The 17,389-nt window shown below is 39.8% G+C and overlaps 1 protein-coding gene across 3 annotated transcripts in view; it reads right to left on the bottom strand.

The window, feature by feature from the left end:
- Window positions 1-17,389, bottom strand: part of LOC105807372 (cyclic AMP-responsive element-binding protein 5) — a 381,115-nt gene that overhangs the window by 352,646 nt on the left and 11,080 nt on the right. Inside the window, exon 1 of one of the 3 annotated variants that reach the window (XM_012640749.1) lies at window positions 15,995-16,015. The exons of 1 other annotated variant lie outside the window; for it this stretch is intronic. The gene's annotated coding sequence lies outside the window, so the exon portion shown is untranslated. Of the gene's footprint in view, window positions 1-11,234; window positions 11,309-15,994; window positions 16,016-17,389 lie in introns of those variants that run through there. One more of the 3 variants, XM_012640748.1, reaches the window with a different exon arrangement.

Raw genomic sequence — 17,389 nt, 5'->3', positions numbered from 1 at the left:
AGCCCAGGTATCTTGTCAGAGCCCAAACAAACTCTGAGCATCCAATACTAAATTAAACAGATCTAGGAAAAGTTGGAAGCAGTAAAAAAATAAAACCACACACACCGCCCCCCCACAAAAAAGTGTTCTCACTAAAGTAGTTTCTTGCTGTTTCTTGTCCCTTTCTTTAGTAGATTCTAATCTTTATAAATAACTGCTCTAAACCAAAGGAAGAAGCCAGTGGGAAGAAGGGAAAGCCAGAGGTTCACCTGAGATGGGTTGTGAATGTGGGACAGTTGTATAATCAGAAGCCACGTTTTGGAGATGCCAGGTAAAATAAAAGACCCTTGAGTCCTCGTGCTCTTTAACTTGCTCTCCCAGCTGTCCCTACCACCCCTCTGCCACACACAAACACACGATCCACTCCCCTCCCCTGGCAGGTACAAGTGCAGGGTCCATGTCCAGGCAACATGCTGAGCAAATGTTCTCAGGCCCTGCCTTCTCTCCACCCAGCACGGCTAAGGATCACTGAGGTTGGGCTCAATTGAAGCAAATGGCTACATTAAGGGACTAATGCCCTAAGACACGGAATGAGTTGGTCCAAATTTCTCCCCTTTGTAGATTTGTAGCAACCAAAAGAACAAACATGTTTAAAGTTTAAACCTTCAAAGTTAAACATTCTCTGGAAAAGCTTATCTTCATTTTGGGGGATGAATTGCAATGGAACACACCTCCGTAACCTGTTAGATGTGAACTGGAAGACTTTTCAAAGAGGGATTATGGAAAGTAGAACTGTCATTTGTTGAGCATTTACTGTTTACCATATTTCAAAAAACAGATGTGCGCCAGGCATTGGGCTCATAAGTACAGCAGTAACAATTGCTAACACTCATGGAGTGCCTTCCAAGCCCTGTGCTACATACATTATCTTACTTAGTTCCCACAAGAGCTCTAGAAAGTGGGTGGTGTCATGATCTCTACCTTCCAGGTGAGAGGTTAGGTGAGTCACTTACCCAAGGTCACAGAGCAAGGAGCAGAGTCAAGAGCCAAGCCTAGCCAGGAAGATCCTGGTACCTGGCCCCAGTGGGAATAAGAAATGGTCTTGCCTTTGAGGTGCTCCTGGTCCAGTAGAGGAGCTACTTCGACACACATATCTGGCACACAGTAGGCTCTAGACAAATGACTTCGTTTAACCCCCACAGCGCCCTTACAAAGTGGGTAAGACGATTGCTATTTTTATAGATGAAGGAGCAAGCTCACAGATGTCACCCAGCTTTTAAAAGGCAGAGCCAGCACAGAAACCCAAAACTGTCTAGGTCTTTCGTGCTCTCTGCTCTCAGAGAGAAGGGTGATGAAGACTTCACACCCTAGCATAGGAAGAACATTTGGTACATATTTTCACTGGTGTCATATTTTGGGAGCTGCCAGCAGCCACATCGCACTGCCAAGTTAGTTCCAAATGCTCCAGCTTGTGTACAGCTTCCTGGAGCTGGGGGGTGGGGGAGAAGGGAAACCCAAAACAAACAGACCAACCGAAAACAACAACAAGGAAACTGTGGGCAGAACCATCAAAAGGGACAGAGTGGGAGGGAAAGACAGTCTGCCCTGAAGATTCCTCCGGAGCCACGTGTGTTTGTGGGTCCCCTGTGTAGTTGACTGGAGGAACGGTGCCCCCGCTGCTCCAAGGGCATCCTCCAGGGAAAAGAGACAGACCAGGTAATTAGGAAAGTAACACTTGACACGCTGCTTCTCGGGTTTTTGTTCGGTTTGATTTGTCGAGGTTGTTTTGCCACTGCTGAGAACAGGCCTTGGCTATCCTGAGCATAGCAGTGGTCATTCCTTCACCCTCTCAAGTATATTGGGAGAATACTGGCTCCGGGGCCCACTTTCACTCTTAAATAAAACCCTGCTCCAGGGATTCTTATTATCTTCCTCCACTGGATGCTGCTGTTAAGGTACACAAAGTAACTTCTTCTTTCTGCAGCCTGGTCTAGACCCAAATAGGCCAGGCCTATCTGAAGAGAAAGTCCATTTGCAAGGTAAATGGCTCTCAGATCATCTAGAATCCTCTACTTCGGAAGAGGCTGGCTCTATCAAAGACAATGTATTACAAACTTTATTTCTTGTTTAATATTTAAGATTAGGAAGAAGCCCTTGACCGGTACGGCCCCACAAGGAGGAATCACATCCCCACTCTGCTGTGTTTGGGGTGACAGAGTTCTCTCTACAATTCTTTCCTTCAAATTCTTCACTAATTAGATTTTCTCTGGCTTCGGGAGGAGTTGAAATGAGCTCAGAAAACAAGGCCAATAGCTTCAGGTGCTGAGGGGGCAGGCCAGGAGGAGAGAAGTTCTCACCACGCTGCACTGAGCCATGAACACAGTGGCAGGGCTGAACAAGCATCGAGCCATGCTTTCTTCCTTCGTTTCTTTAAGGTACAGCTTCTCCTCTGAGAGGGGCCAGGGAAAGGGTCTTTCCCCTGCAGCGACTTGGTTGAAAGGGTCCGTGGTTGCCCGGCTAAGTCTCACTCTGTTTCCTCACCACAGTCAAAGCAAGCTGTTCTAGCCACCAACCCTCTCCATTATTCCATGTCTGCCTTTATTATTTTCCCAGGAAAATTGGCAAACTAGCTCCCTCAGCTGGGCCTTTGTCAAGAGAGGAGACAATGTGTGACTCAGGAGTTCCTTTCTGCGGGGTGCGAGAGACCTCTTTGTTTGGAAAAGATTCTTCTAGTCATATTATTGCCAAGATCTTTCTCTTCTCCCCAGATTGCAACTTCATAATCATTCAATATTTTATGACAGATTGACTCAGGGGACTCCCACAAGCTAGTACAGGCACCACCAAAATCTTCACAAAGTCATTTAATGGTTTGCGCCATTATACAAACATGAAATAGTACTGATTAATTCACGCAGGGGCAACAGGGGAAAAAGAATCTTCTGAATTTTGTACAGACACCAGATTATGGTTACACCATGTTACAACACTAAATTCATGTTTAATCAAACTTTCAAATCACCTAGCACCATTGTCTTTCGTGTGCTGCTAAATATGACCTCAAAACACCATTCTGACTTCTATCGGGACCTGCCAATACTCTCCCACACCTCCAGCAAATGCCCTGTGGTACTGGGACATCTGGGCTGGGTCAGGCTGCAGCTGGAGAACTTAACGGCAGGAGAAACACTTGTCCCAAAGGGTCATTATTATCTTAAGTGAATTCCTGTTTCATATAGTTAGCCAGTAGGTGGGGAGGCAAGATGAGACAGCAGCTGAGGAGGTGAGGGACTAAGTGGATGAGGGGACAAGTTAGTGCCTTAGACCCCATCTTGACTCTCTTCTCCTCCACTTTTCAGCTACGTGACCTTAACACATACAGTGCTCAATAAATATTTCTGGAATGAATGAAGGGCTTTACCTCTCTAAGCCCAGTTTTCCTGTCTGTAAAATGGAGATAATAACTGCTGGGAGACAATCCTCCATGGATCTCTCACCGTTATGAATGTCTTAGAAGCAGAGGCACTGACAGCCTTTGATCTGGAATCTTTTCAATAATGTTTGTATAGCAAACAGTCTTAGAAGACAGATTCGGCGTGTCCCTCTGGAGCTGAGGGCAGGTTTGCTTGCTGTCCAGTATCATAAAGACAATGTCTCCCTCTGGAGCAAAGGTCAGGCAAGGTTGCTTACCACATGAAAAGAGAGTGGGATTTCTAAGCTCGAGGTTCCTCAGCCATAATGCAAACCCACTGCACGCTCAGCATCCACCTGGGCCACTCTGCATCACTCTCATAGGACCTGGGGACAAGGGGAAGTGATGTGAACATGAATAAAGCCGATGCTGCTTGCTAGCCATGAGTAATAAAGAATTCTGTCTCTGATCCAGGAGTCTCAGATCTTCTGCTGGCATCCGTGAAACTAGCAGGCTAATGAGCTTGCAAGGAGGGTAAAATCTCAGCTCTTCCTGGTTATTCACAATAATGGTCTCTACCTTATAGAGTTCTTGTGAGGATTAAATGAGATAAAGCATATAGAGACCTCTGTAGTGTCTGGTCCAAAGGAGGTATTCAATTAAAATTAGTTTCTATTACTCTGTATATAGTGAATGATTTTTCGATATGTATATATATTTGAATGCATATTTTTATACATGCATTCACTCTAATTACTCAATGAGAGACTGTAATAGAAAATGTGACTAAGTGATTTTAATGATATGGAGAGGCTCCATTATGAATGATACTGACTCAAGATAAACTCTAATATTGAGTCACAACATTAGAGTGATTAATAGAATTTCAACCATATGCTATACAACTTAGTGTTTAAAACCCATAAACGAAAATGCAAATCAAAACCACAAAGAGATACTATCTCACCCCAGTTAGAATGGCTATTATCAAAAAGACAAAAAATAACAAATGCTGGCCAGCATATGGAGAAGAGGGAACTCTTATACACTGTCCGTGGGAACATAAATTACATTATGGAAAACAGTATGGAGGTTTCTTAAAAAACTAAAAATAGAACTACCATATGATCCAGCAATCCCACTATTGGGTATTTAGCCAAAGGAAAGGAAATCAGTATAATAAAGGGATACCACCAGTACCCCCATGTTTATTGCAGCACTATTCATAATAGCCAAGATGTGGAATCAACCTAAGTGTCGGTATTAGCAGCCGGGAAGGGTCGGGGGAGCAAGGATGGGGAGAGGTGGGTTAACAGATACAAATTACAGCTAGATAGGAGGAATGAGCTCTGGTGTTCCGCAGTACTGTAGGGTGAATATGATTAGCTATAATTTAGTGTATATTTTCAAAAAGCTAGAAGAGAGAATTTTGAATGTTCACAACACAAAGAAATGATAAGTGTTTGAAGCGATGGCTATGCTAATCACCCTGATTTGATCATTGTATTTTGTATATATGTATCAAAATATCACACTGTATCCCATAAGTATGTACAATTATTACATGTCAGCTGAAAATTTAAAAGGGAATAAATTAAAAGTTCAAAAGTATAAAAACCATGAAGGGTTTGATTTATATTCCAGCTCTTCCATCCACAAACTATGAGACCTTGAGCAAATGACACAGAGTTTTATCTTCCAAAATGTGGAAATTAAAAGTATCTACCCATCACCTGGTACTATAGGGATTAAACAAGACAGTAACTTGTAAAATGTCTAATACAGTGTCTGGCACATACCAAACATTCACTAAAAGTTGAGTATTTATTATTGTATTCAAAGAACAAGAGCACCAAGAAAAGAGATGTGATGTTTTTAGTATTTTCCAAAGTACTTTTACATTAGCTCTTTTAATCCTCTCAATAATTCTGGGAGGTAGGCAGAATAAATATTAGCCCAACTTCACAGATGGGAAACTGAAGCTAAAGGAGGTTAAGTGGCTTTCCCAAGATCAAAGATCTCGCAAATGGCAGACATTTTATTTTTTAATGTTTCTTGCCACGTGGACAGCCAGCAGAGATTATCAAAAGGTAAAGATCTCTCTGTGCTTTGGGTAACAGGGCTCACACATCACCAGGAGCTGGAGAATGCATTTGGCCTGGCTTGACAGCCTTGCAGGCTTGCAGCTTTCAACCAAATGCAAACTTTTAGTATGTGTGCATTTAGGTTTTGCCAAGAGTAGATGGCTTTCTATTTTTGAAAAGGAGGGGGAAAGCACATTGGAAGGTATTTAAATCAAGCACCAAAGTCCTCTTGGACATCAAATAGCTCTTAGAAAACAACATTTTGATGAGTTAAGTATAAACGAATCAAAACCATATGAACTAAATTTCCCTTAAAATACACAAGGGTCTAAAAATTAAGGAGAAAAATGCATTGATAAAATACATTTGGGATTTTATTGAAACCAAAACATTTACAAAAGCCATTACATATCCCAACACACCCAACCTCCATGTGCCCTCTTCTGATGGTCATGGACAGTCTCCCTAGACCTCCCCAATAACAGGCTGCCAAATATTTCCTTTCTTGCCAAAAAAAAAAAAAAAAAAATCCAATGGACTCCGAGCCACCCCATGGCAAGGTTCAGATCCTGTCTTATGTGCAGTTGATAAAACACCTTCAGCCTAAATAGTTCAAATTACAATTCTTCTGTATTTGGAACGATCAGCCTTGATCACATCGCTCTGTGCGTCCCATCACACTGAAGGCCAAATAACCAATTTCTCTCTAAATGGTTTTATAAGTGGCTATTAAATTAAGCTTCCAACTTGCAGTCCTAAAGCTAGTAAACTTTCAGGTTACTTTTCAAGCTTGTAAAATTAGCTAAAGATGAATTTGAAAGCCCGGGCAGGAGCTGGCATAGGCGAATACGGCAGCAATATATCATGCAACTGCGGCACCGCTGCAGCGGCTTCCAGCAAGCTGGAAATAAGCATGTGATATTAACCGAAGCCCTTAATTTAAGGAAACGGAATCAACCAACTAGTAATTAACAAATTATTCTTAAACAGGCCTCGCTTAAAAATTAAGTCGAACTACCATTTTTCTATAACCCGTCAGGAAAACGCTGACTGGTACTTAAAGTAAACACAACTTAAGCAGATGGTGAGCTCTCTCAGGGCACCAAACCTATACTTAAATAAATCAGCGTTGTCGGACTCTGGTGCTACATGGATACTCAGCAGAATTCATGGGCATCTTTGCAAGATTTGGCAGTGATTTACTGTCACATGGAGATGACAACTGAGAGCTCTAAGTTTTCCTGCTGGAATGTTCTGCACCCCTGAGACAGGTAAAGTCTACTGGAAGGAAGTGTTTTTCAACTAATACCCCAGAAGCATGTCACAGAAACAAAGAGGATCCCGACCCATTTAAGCAGAAATAAGGGCTTCTGTGTTTTTTCATTCACTCATTCATTCATTCACTCATTCATTCATTCACTCATTCATTCATTCACTCATGAAATATCTACTAAGTGTTTACAGGCTGGCTAAGCATCATGCTAAGGCATCATGCTAAGCACTGGGCATACAAAGTTGCATGACATTCAAAATTACTCACAAATCACACAAGTACAGGAAGAGAAATAATAATGTGACTTAATAAATTCTGTTACAAAAATGCTTTAGAAAATACTTTCAGAATCCTAAGAACTGAAGAGCTAACTCCATTTTAGGGATTTGGGAAGGCCTTCACCTTTGGAGGTGCCATCTTAGGGGATAGGCAATGTGGTATAGAGGTTAAGAATATAGGTCCCAAGTGAGAGGAGGCACAGGTTCAAATCCTGACTCCATCATTTGATTGGCTATATGACCTTGGGAAATCTACTTAACCTCTCTGGACCAGGTTCCTCCTCTGCAAACTGGGACTCATAATGGCAACCACCTCATTGTAAGGGTTAATTGAATGCCTGGTACATAATAGATGCTATTATCTTTACTAGATATTATAAGAACTTATCCAACAAAAATTGAGCAGAGAGAATATTCCAGTTAACAGAATAGCATGTGCAAAGGCAGAGGGTTAGGAAAGGTCTGGTAGTTTGTGAGTATGATGAAAATTCAGGCTAGCAGGGTATAAAGTATATGTGGGGAGGAATCAGGTGTAGATACATCAAGCCAAGGAGGTTAGATTGCATCCCGTGACAGCAGAGACCCACCAGAGGGTTGACATAGTCAGCTTTGGTTTTTCAGTTCATTATGCTGCAGTGTGGAGCCTGGGCTAGAGACGATGGCGTAGGGTCTACCCGGGATGTGAAGACAAAACATCACATGAAGGGTATGTTTTTGTTTTGTTGGTTTCTGGGTTTTTTGGTTTTTGTTTGTTTGTTTAATCACAAGTAGATCTGTCTGTAGTCAAGGATGACAGAGCAGACATTGCTACTGTAGGTTGCTTACCAATGAAAATTGTGGGGCATAGCAAAGTGCAGCTATTCCAATCCTTACCCTGCTTTCCAAGTTTTAGGGGTGTCTCTATTTGCCCCCTTTCCCCACCCCACAAAATGGTGGGGCTGTATTTTAAAACTTACTATTGGGGGTCCATTTGGAACTGGTCAATTTTATTAGTTTTAATGGTGTTCACAAATCACAGAATGTTAGAAGTGGAAAAGAATTTATGGCAACCACTAAATCCAGTTACTCCCCAGTTGGGGGTCTCTGGATTCCTAGGAAGTCTGTGAAAGTAATAACAGAGATCAGTTCTATTTTTCAGTATTTCCAAAAGGTTAGCATATATTTAAAAACATTTAGTCATTCACAAACAAAAAAAAAAGCTTCACATGCCAAGTAAAATGTCAACTTTCTTTACTGTTGGCTGCAACTATTTTGACTCAGTATGGTAACATCAGTCATCTCATGTTTATCGCAACTTCTGATTGACAGTTATGAATGCCATTAATTTACAAAGAAAATGAATGAATTAATACTTACCAAGTAGGAGAAAATCTTTCAATACAAAACTAAAGAAAAACATAGAGGTCCTTTATGGTATAAAGTTGGGGACCACTGATCTCTAGTTCATTCTTGACATCCTCAACACCCCCCCTTTGACAGCTGTAGACTGAGGGTGTAGACTCTATCACTGATTAACACTGATAGAGTCTACACCCTTGTTCCCATCTCACGCCTTGCCCATTTTTAGAGTGTATAACACACTCTTCAGTGCAAATGTCTATTGCAAGTGAAAATACAAATCAGTATGTTTGAGGCTATCGACATGTTAAAGGAAACCCTGAACTTTAGTTCTTAAGAAATGACTGAGTTAAGCAACATCTATTCTTGGATGGAATTCCATTACATAACAATAAATGTGTCTCTAGATTGTAAGGTCTCTAGGCAGACTTCTTGTGCTTTGTCGCCCATATGCTCTAGCCAGTAAACACTTAAGGCATAACATAAATGATACTTAACAATGCATCCCAACCACAAATAGTTCCTGAATAAAAGCCTTTTTGGATAACTGGAAAACATCATGTGGGGATGAATGACCAGTGTTTTGTAAATTCACCCTGAGCCCGAAAGTTATCAGATTTTAATCTTGCAAGTGTCTCTATTCTCTTTTCTGTTCCAGACCACATTTAAGACTATGCTTCCAAAAAAAAAAAAATCATACAAAGAATAGTGAAAATGCTAATCCCTTGAGTGACTGCATTTAAGAAGTGGGATGATATAACATTGTTTATAGTTAACAGGATTGTATCTTTAAATACAGTTATCAATGAGTATTAATAATAACAGCTATTACAGTTCCATAGTAGTTAGATTACAAAACAACTATACCTTAAGTTTCCTGTTGTTGGATGAAATGAGCTGTGCTTTTATTGTACTTCTTGAAATCAATGGTCACCAAAATTAGGTTTTTGTAGGCATTCAGATACAAAATATTTGGTAACAGATTGAGCTAACAAGTATCATATATTGGTAGAAGGTGATAGAAGGAAGATCTATAGAACTAAGACTTCAGTGATATTTTTCACATACGGATAGCTTCATCTGAAGAAAATGGAATGGTGGTCTCTCTTGGCAAGCTTATCAAAATATGCATAAGGCAGAGTGATCAGAGGTACAAAGAAAAGAGGCAACCATGACAGAGTGAATTCTGGCTCTGCCACTTAATATCTGCATGATCTTGGATAAAACCTTCAGCTTCTCTGAACTTTGGTTTCCTCATCAGAATAGAGATAATAACACCTACTACATAAAACAATGTATTTAACACAGTACCTGGCATATACTAGGCATTGATCTAACTGGTTCATCTCTTTTCTCAACATGTACAACAGTAGTATCAAGTCCTTAACCACGCCCCTTAACAGGTGGTCACTTATCTCCCTGCAGGTTGGGAGAGTCCTTTCTGCTTCTCGGGTAAGTGGGACCTTAGGAGGAACAGCTGAGTTATCTGAGGGACGCAGCATCAGGCCAAAGTGGAGGCAAAATCATGACTGTATTGCGCGAAACCAAAGACCTTCTGAAGCTTACTCCCCTTCTACACCTGGAGAAAGGGCAGTTAGGGACAGTTCATCATTTGCCTCTAATGCAACCTTTAAGTTACCTCAAGAGCATAGTAGACAATTCCATTTTGGGAATTTTATATAGCAGAATAAATGCAACCTCTTCCCCTAAAATCCATTATCTTGGTAATACATCCTTGTATCTTAGAATCAAATACTGTGAAAGGTTGGTCCCATTTATCAGAGGCAATGGTTAATCCAAGTAGAATCTTAGAGAATCTCAGAGTCTTTACTTGGGAACCTAATCCTAAAATTAAACATTTGATTATTTCCTAGAAAAAGAAAATGCCATGGAAGCTCCACCTGGTTGGGAAAAATGGCAATTGCATCTAATCACAGGCAAATAATTTTTCAGAATCTTTGTACTTATTTAGGTACATATTTAAGATAGCATAATTCAGGTCTGAAGAGAAACTAAATGGTTTTAGTTCCTTTGCTACCTCTCCAAAAGTCCATCTTCTTCAGCACCCAACCAAAGAAATAATATATAGGTGAGTAATAAACTGGCCCCGTTCTGTGCCCACTCAACAGGGTGAACACTGGGGGCAAAGGAAACCACCCTCTGTGGTTTTCTAGCAAACGCACAGAGAAGCCAACAGATTGTTTGTAGCTGGGGCTGAGGTCTCAGATATGTTTAAGAAACAACGGAAAACATGAGTGACGAAAGGCCATATGCACAAAGGCACACAACAAACACAGGCTACTAAGACCTCTGCAGCTTGAGCTGCAAGGGCAAGAAGCATCGATTTTTACTGGAGGGGGCATATCAGGTTGCAGGAATGCACACATTTAATTTTTATGAGACTGAAGGCTCACAGAAACGAAACAAACAAAAAAAAAAAACCCTACTTTGTGACATATTAATAAAGCCAGTGAAGAGCCACTTTAAAATAAAACAAAGAGAAATGGCTTGATGATGTTATCAAAAGATCTTTGAAAATAATGCGTACTGCCACCAGCCACTCTGACATGTTCTATGATACTTTTAGCCTCCTGGACGGAGATGTTAGACCCAGGTCACATATTCAAATCCTCTTATATAAATATGTATACATGGCATTACTCACCCCTTTCCAGTTTCTATAAAGAATATTTTTCATTTTCTATGAAAGTCCAACAGTCACTAATCTTCCAGCTCTCAGCCAAGAAGAGCGAGCAAGCACTGGCAGAAATGTGGTTTCATACCAGAGCATCTTCTCCCAGCCAAATGTAATTTACAGCTGAGTGTTTGGTTCATCTGTCACACGAGAATTACACAACCCCACCACTTACCCTGAAAATAAATATGCGCTCCTCATTCAGGTAAATGAGATCGTTTCAGAAATAAATTGACCCCACCACTAAAACTTGCCTTTTGCAAAGAAAATAAATGTTTGAAATGTTTCTCCTGATGAAGATGATGCAGCTGACACTTACATTTAAGAGATTGGTTATATGGCCCTCATTCATATGAAGTCCAGCCCAAGAAAAGCTAGAGGCCACTGGAGCCGGAAACATCTGATAATAAGTCTGCTAAATCAACTCTCAGCTCTTATCAGCATGCAAAATCTCCCAGGCAAAAATGGAGGGGAAAAGGTCAAAATGCACATCTCCACTGACAATCATACATCTGGAAATAAAACAACCCTGCAAAATGACACTGAATTTTTACTAGCCCACACAAAGCTTTTAACTACCCACCCCCTCCTAGGGAGTTCCCTTCAGTTGAGCTTCACAACAACCTTGTAAATTAGAGAAGGTATCATTTTCCAGTTTATAGATTGGGAAACTCAGGCAGCATATAGTTCCAGAAGTGTCCAAAACTCATAGCTAGTTACAGGCTGAGTCAGGGAAAAAAAGCCAGGTGGCCTAAGTGATAATTCCAGCATTCATTCAATCCCTCTCCTTTTAGAAGAATTACAACACATGGGCCCTACTCTTAAGGTGGGTATGATTTAATTAGAAAAATGAGACGTTTACACACTAAATTAAACAATACCACTCAAGAAAAATCACCAATGCTAAATGTGTACTCTTTTAACTATTGTCAACTCAGAGTCACAGTAATTCTATGAATTTATGGAACTGACAACATGATTCTTAATAAATTCACATCCAGTTCCAAACTTAAAACCACACAATAAAAGCCAGGGCCATTGTTCGGAACATGTCATTTGTTAAATTATTTATATCCATGAGTCTTTTTTGCTGAGTATCTATTAATAGGTAAACTGTAAGAGTCTTGGGTGTAATTATTTACCAGTAAACTAACCACCCCAGATTATATGACTCACATCGAAGGAAAAAGAAGTTAATGTGGTTTAAAAATCAACGGTCTCAAATATTTAGCTATTTTATTATTGAGTTAGAATGACCTGAGGAGACATAAAAATTTTACAATTTTTTTTTGCATTCCTCTTCTTGGAATCCAACATTTTAAAATACTTTCAAAAACTGTTACATTTCTTTATTTGAAGGAACTCACTTAGCGTGGGGTAAAATAAACATAAACAAGCTGTGAAGACAACAAGCAAAAAAAATCTGTCCGAATAACTGGATCTGGATGTTGAATTTTGTCATTCAATTAAAATTCTATAAAAAGAAATGAAGAAAGTAATGATCTAATCATTACAATAATTAGTACTTATATTTTCAGAGTCTCTAAGAATAATTAATTAGTGCATACCTTTGAGGTATTATTATCTCCATTATAAAATGGGACAGCAGAGATGGAGCTGAGACAAAGGCAGTTGCCTCTGGCTACAGGCAGAAGTAGAGAGTGGAATGTCAGATACCTGGAATTCCTGAGCCCCACTGCCTCGGCCTCCTCGCTAACTAAGCCTGCTCACTCCAAGCTAGCATCGGGAACATCATTTGTTACATGGCGTAAACAAGAAGCTGTCCTTTTTCTCTCATCAACTATTCCTCTCAACTGGTGCTACTCACCCTCTTCAGTTCTCATATGAGATTCTTTTCAGTGATTTTGTTGGCAGGCTGCCACCTAAAAGTGTAGTTGAGTAAAATGAGGTAAGTCGAAGTCTGGATCTTTTAAAAATTTTTATTACAGTAGAAGGAGGAGAAACAGAAAAATATAAAGAAGACGCATATAACTGAAGCTAGAATCAGCAGAAGTGGCATTATTCTAAAAGCAAACTGTGTTGACATATTCTCAGACTCTTAAGTCCACCACTATATCAGGAATTAAGAACCACAAGAAATGTTTTAAAATCTTTCTATACCAAAAGTATAGGGCTATATCTGTGCTTCTAAATTTTGAAGATAAAAGGTGCATATCCTTCTTCCCATATTAAAAAAAGTAAGCGACATATTAGCACTCCGAGAGAAAAAAACCAAAAGACATAGACACACACAGACAATTCACAAATCGCCAGCAAACAAATGGAAATAACGTTCAACTCCCCTTTCAATCAAATAAAAACTTTAAAACATTAAAACAATTTTTGACCTAATAAATTGGGAAAATATTTCTTTTTAATGATAATGCCCAAATCTTGACTGGAGACGCCACAGGCACGACTGCATAGTCTTGATGTGTATGAGGCAATCGGTATAAGCTGTTTTAAAAGCAATTTAGCAAAGTGTATCAAAATCCACTTGTTGGGACGATTCCTTTGGAAAAACAAGAGATGCAAACAAAGGGTTATATGCAAGAAGGTTCATCACAATATTATTTTTCACCAGAGAAAAATTCAAAATAAACTATCCATCCAATAATAAGCAACATGGTTTAAGTAAATTATAACAAATAGAAGATTATGAGGCTATCAAAACCACGTTTTCAAAAAATAAATTAGAAAAAATAAATAAATAAATTAGGATCTTGGAGAGATGTTCACAAAATAATGCTAAGTAGAAAAAAATTCAAACAAACACAAAACTGCAAATACTCTATGAAATATAGCTAGATGATATGGACAGATAAGGACATAGATGATACGAAGGATTATACATCAAAAGCACCAACAGTGATTATCTTTGGTTAGAATTTTCTTCTTTATATTTTTCTGTAATTACTACAATGAGTATTTTTAAGTCAGAAAGCAGTAGCTTTACCTTTAAAATTTGAAAATAAGAAAGTGAAGGAATCCCTGAACTTGAGATATAGTTATCATTTTTTCAATATTTTTGTTCAAGTCCGCTAAAATTCCTTTCTTGACTCAGAAAGGGACACACCAGCAAGTAGATTTTAGGATCAGGATTGGTTTATTTCCAGTGTTAAGACTTTAGAACTTTCCTTTTTCCAGTTACTCTTTCAGGAAAAATAGATGCCTTATTTTTTCTCTTCAGGGTATTTTTCTCACAAGGTCAGCTTCAGGGGAAATGTGGAGGAGAGAAAAGTTACCAAGACCACTAATATTAAATGGTACACTCTCATTTTAAAATCCCAGATGATCACTCTGTGCCTGCCAGCTTGCAAAAGAGCCACAAGACTGCGTACAAGCAACGGCCATAAATGACACAACCGAAAAATGATTGCCGTTTGTTTGAGAAAATATGCACAGAATATGCCAAAAGACTCCTACACTGGGAAGTTTTCTGAATGAATTTCTCGTAAGTTCTGTCACATGAAACTAATGTAATACTAGGAATCCCTGGGATACAAGGACCTCATTCCAGATGCATCTACCACATTGCCTTTGCCATTGCTAGTCGAAAGACACAACCCTTCAACTCTGTGTAAGACACATTGCATAATTATAACATCCTATTACAAAGTTGCAGTGCTTGTTTTATTTTAATTCTGATATTTTCTTTTTTGTTGTTGTTGTTAGGTTTATATCAAAAGAAAATTTAGCCTCCTAAATTAGACGGGTGAAATCTTAGTTTGTATGAGGATGGAGGATATTCAGAACTAGAAATAATTAATCAAGATTTATTCCCAAAGAGAATGATAATTATCTTTGCTACATCAATCATAATAGCCACTCAGAATTTATAGAGCACTTTTTTTTTCACTCTGGTCTTGCTCTGTCACCCAGGCTGGAGTGCAGTGGCCTGATCATAGCTCAAACTCCTGGGCTCAAGTGATTCTCCTACTTCAGCCTCCTAAGCAGTTGGGACTACAGGCGTGTGCCACCACACTCAGCTAATTTTTTTTTTTTTATTTTTTGTAGAGACAGGATCCCACTATGTTGCCCAGGCTAGTCTCAAACTCCTGGCCTCAAGCGACCCTCCCCTGTCTTGGCCTCCCAAAGTAGTGGGATTACAGGTGTGGGCCCCCATGCCTGGTCTACATAGCATTTTAAAACCCAACTGGTGTTTTAACATTCATGGTGATTTACTCCTCTTGAAAAGGCTATGAAGTATATATTATTATCATTTCCATCTTACACATGGAGGAAGTGAGACTCAGTAGATTGCATTAGCTCCATGAAGACAAAGACCTTCTCTCTTGTTCCCTGTCTAACACTGTAAATGCTCGATGCATATTTCTTGAGTGGCAGCCTCTCACAACAATGTCATCTATAAACATGGGGACTTTTTCATGAATTCCCCAAATGACATTTATTTATATTAATTCATCAATCAATCAATCAACAATCTCTCTACCTATGTGTGTAACACACAATTATGTGTTCTTGGAATCAGTGTGTGTTTCCCAACGACACAGCACCTCTGAAAGCTCACTCTAGCTTTTTTAAAGACAGTAAAAACACCATTTCCTAATTTAATCCTGTAATTCATATAGCCCCATACCACCAAAGACAGAGACCTAGAGCTCTTTTGTGAGCTAACAACCCTCTCATGGTGAAACAAATCTCTTTCCTTCTGTATCACTTCCCATAGTGTCCCAGGATGAGGCTGGAGGCAACAGACCTTCTAAGAGCCACCAAAGGCAGTCATCAACCAGCTGCTCAGATCCCCTCATCCCACACAGTGCCCCCACCTCTTCCCTGCCCACCTGGCTCTCTCAGCCCGAAAAACGAAAAACGTGGCAAGTAGTACGTAATAGGTCTTGTCAAAGGTTAAATAAAATAACCTCAAGCACTGTTAGATAAAGGTATCCATAGAAATGCAACAAAGTTGCTTACAAGCAAACAGGAGGTGGGGGGATTTTGATTAGGAAGTGTATACAAGCCTTAAATCCCTTTTCGTTTTAAAGTTCTTATTCCATCTTCAGCCATGATCCATTCCCTCCTCACAGATTACCTAATAAAAAAAATGTTTGTTACAAAGGCATGTGAAGCCATTAAGTCATCAATTATCTAGGTTTTAAGAAGATAAGAAAATCAGCAGGTGTGATTACTCTTGGAATTGTATGATTACAAGTAAAGGAAGCGCAATACATCACGTATAAAGTATTACTTTAATAACAGTCATCCAGTCCTTCAGCAAATATTGAAGAAGTGTCTGAGATGTGCCAGAACTAGATGTTTGGAAAATGGTGATGAACAAAACATGCTTGATCCCTGATATTTCAGAATTTCAGTTCTAGTGGGACACGTGAATTTTAAATTTTTTAAAATTAAATGAAAACACCACACGAAGGCATATAAAATTGATAATGCTATGGAGGAAAAGTTCAGGACAAATGTAGACTGGGAAATCAGGGGAAAGCACAAATTGTGTAGCAGGAATGGTCTAGGCAGAAAGGGTAGCACACATGCCAGGGCCCTGGGACTGAGAAGGGCGTGACACCTTCAGGGATCTGATTTTCCAGTGCGATTGGGGCCCGCTGAGAAAGGGGCTGTGTGTTGGGAGATGAGGCTGGCCTATCTGGTGTCCAAGACCTTGGTCCTGACTCTGTATCTGCAGCCCAGACCCCTTCCCTGAACTCCTCACTCAGCGTCTGTGTCGACGGGACATCTCCTCGCCCATAACGTGCCCAAAACAGAATCCCGGTCTCTCTGCCCCGTCACACCTGTTCCACCTGCCACCTTCCCCATCTCAGTTGACGGCAGCTCCATCCTTCCAGAGCCTCATGTCAAAAACCTTAACATCTTCCCTGCCTTCCTGCTTCCCCTCACATCTAATCCATCAGCAAGTCTTGTTAGTTTTACCTTCAAAATAAGCCAGAATCTGACTCCTTCTCACCACCTCTCCCACAATCACCCCATCTCTTGCCTTGGGTTATTTGTCTTCACATTACGATGTGCTTTTAAAATGCAGAATTTTGTCTTCCTTATTTTCATTGTGCAAAATAGAGGTAGCACATAGGCATAAATTGTCCATCAACAACCAGAAAATCATTTTTTCTTCCCACATTGAAATATCTATACGCAACTTGGTATGTGTGTGCGTTTATGGGAACTGGTAGTTTTTGTCCTTATCAGTAAATATTAGCACATCAAAAAAACAATTGCTAAGTCTGCCAGGGTGACAGATTATAGTCGTATTTATTAATAATTCTTTCTTCTCAAGGTTGAAAGTTGGTTATTTCCCTTTCGGCGTTGCTCCTTTACAAACCCTGGAGACAAATTCAAGGC

This window comes from Propithecus coquereli, unplaced genomic scaffold (assembly GCF_000956105.1).
Source record: "Propithecus coquereli isolate 6110/MARCELLA unplaced genomic scaffold, Pcoq_1.0 Scaffold156, whole genome shotgun sequence".
Lineage (NCBI taxonomy): Eukaryota > Metazoa > Chordata > Mammalia > Primates > Indriidae > Propithecus > Propithecus coquereli.
Note: the sequence above shows the minus strand (reverse complement) of the source record. Positions and strands in the feature narration are given on the sequence as shown.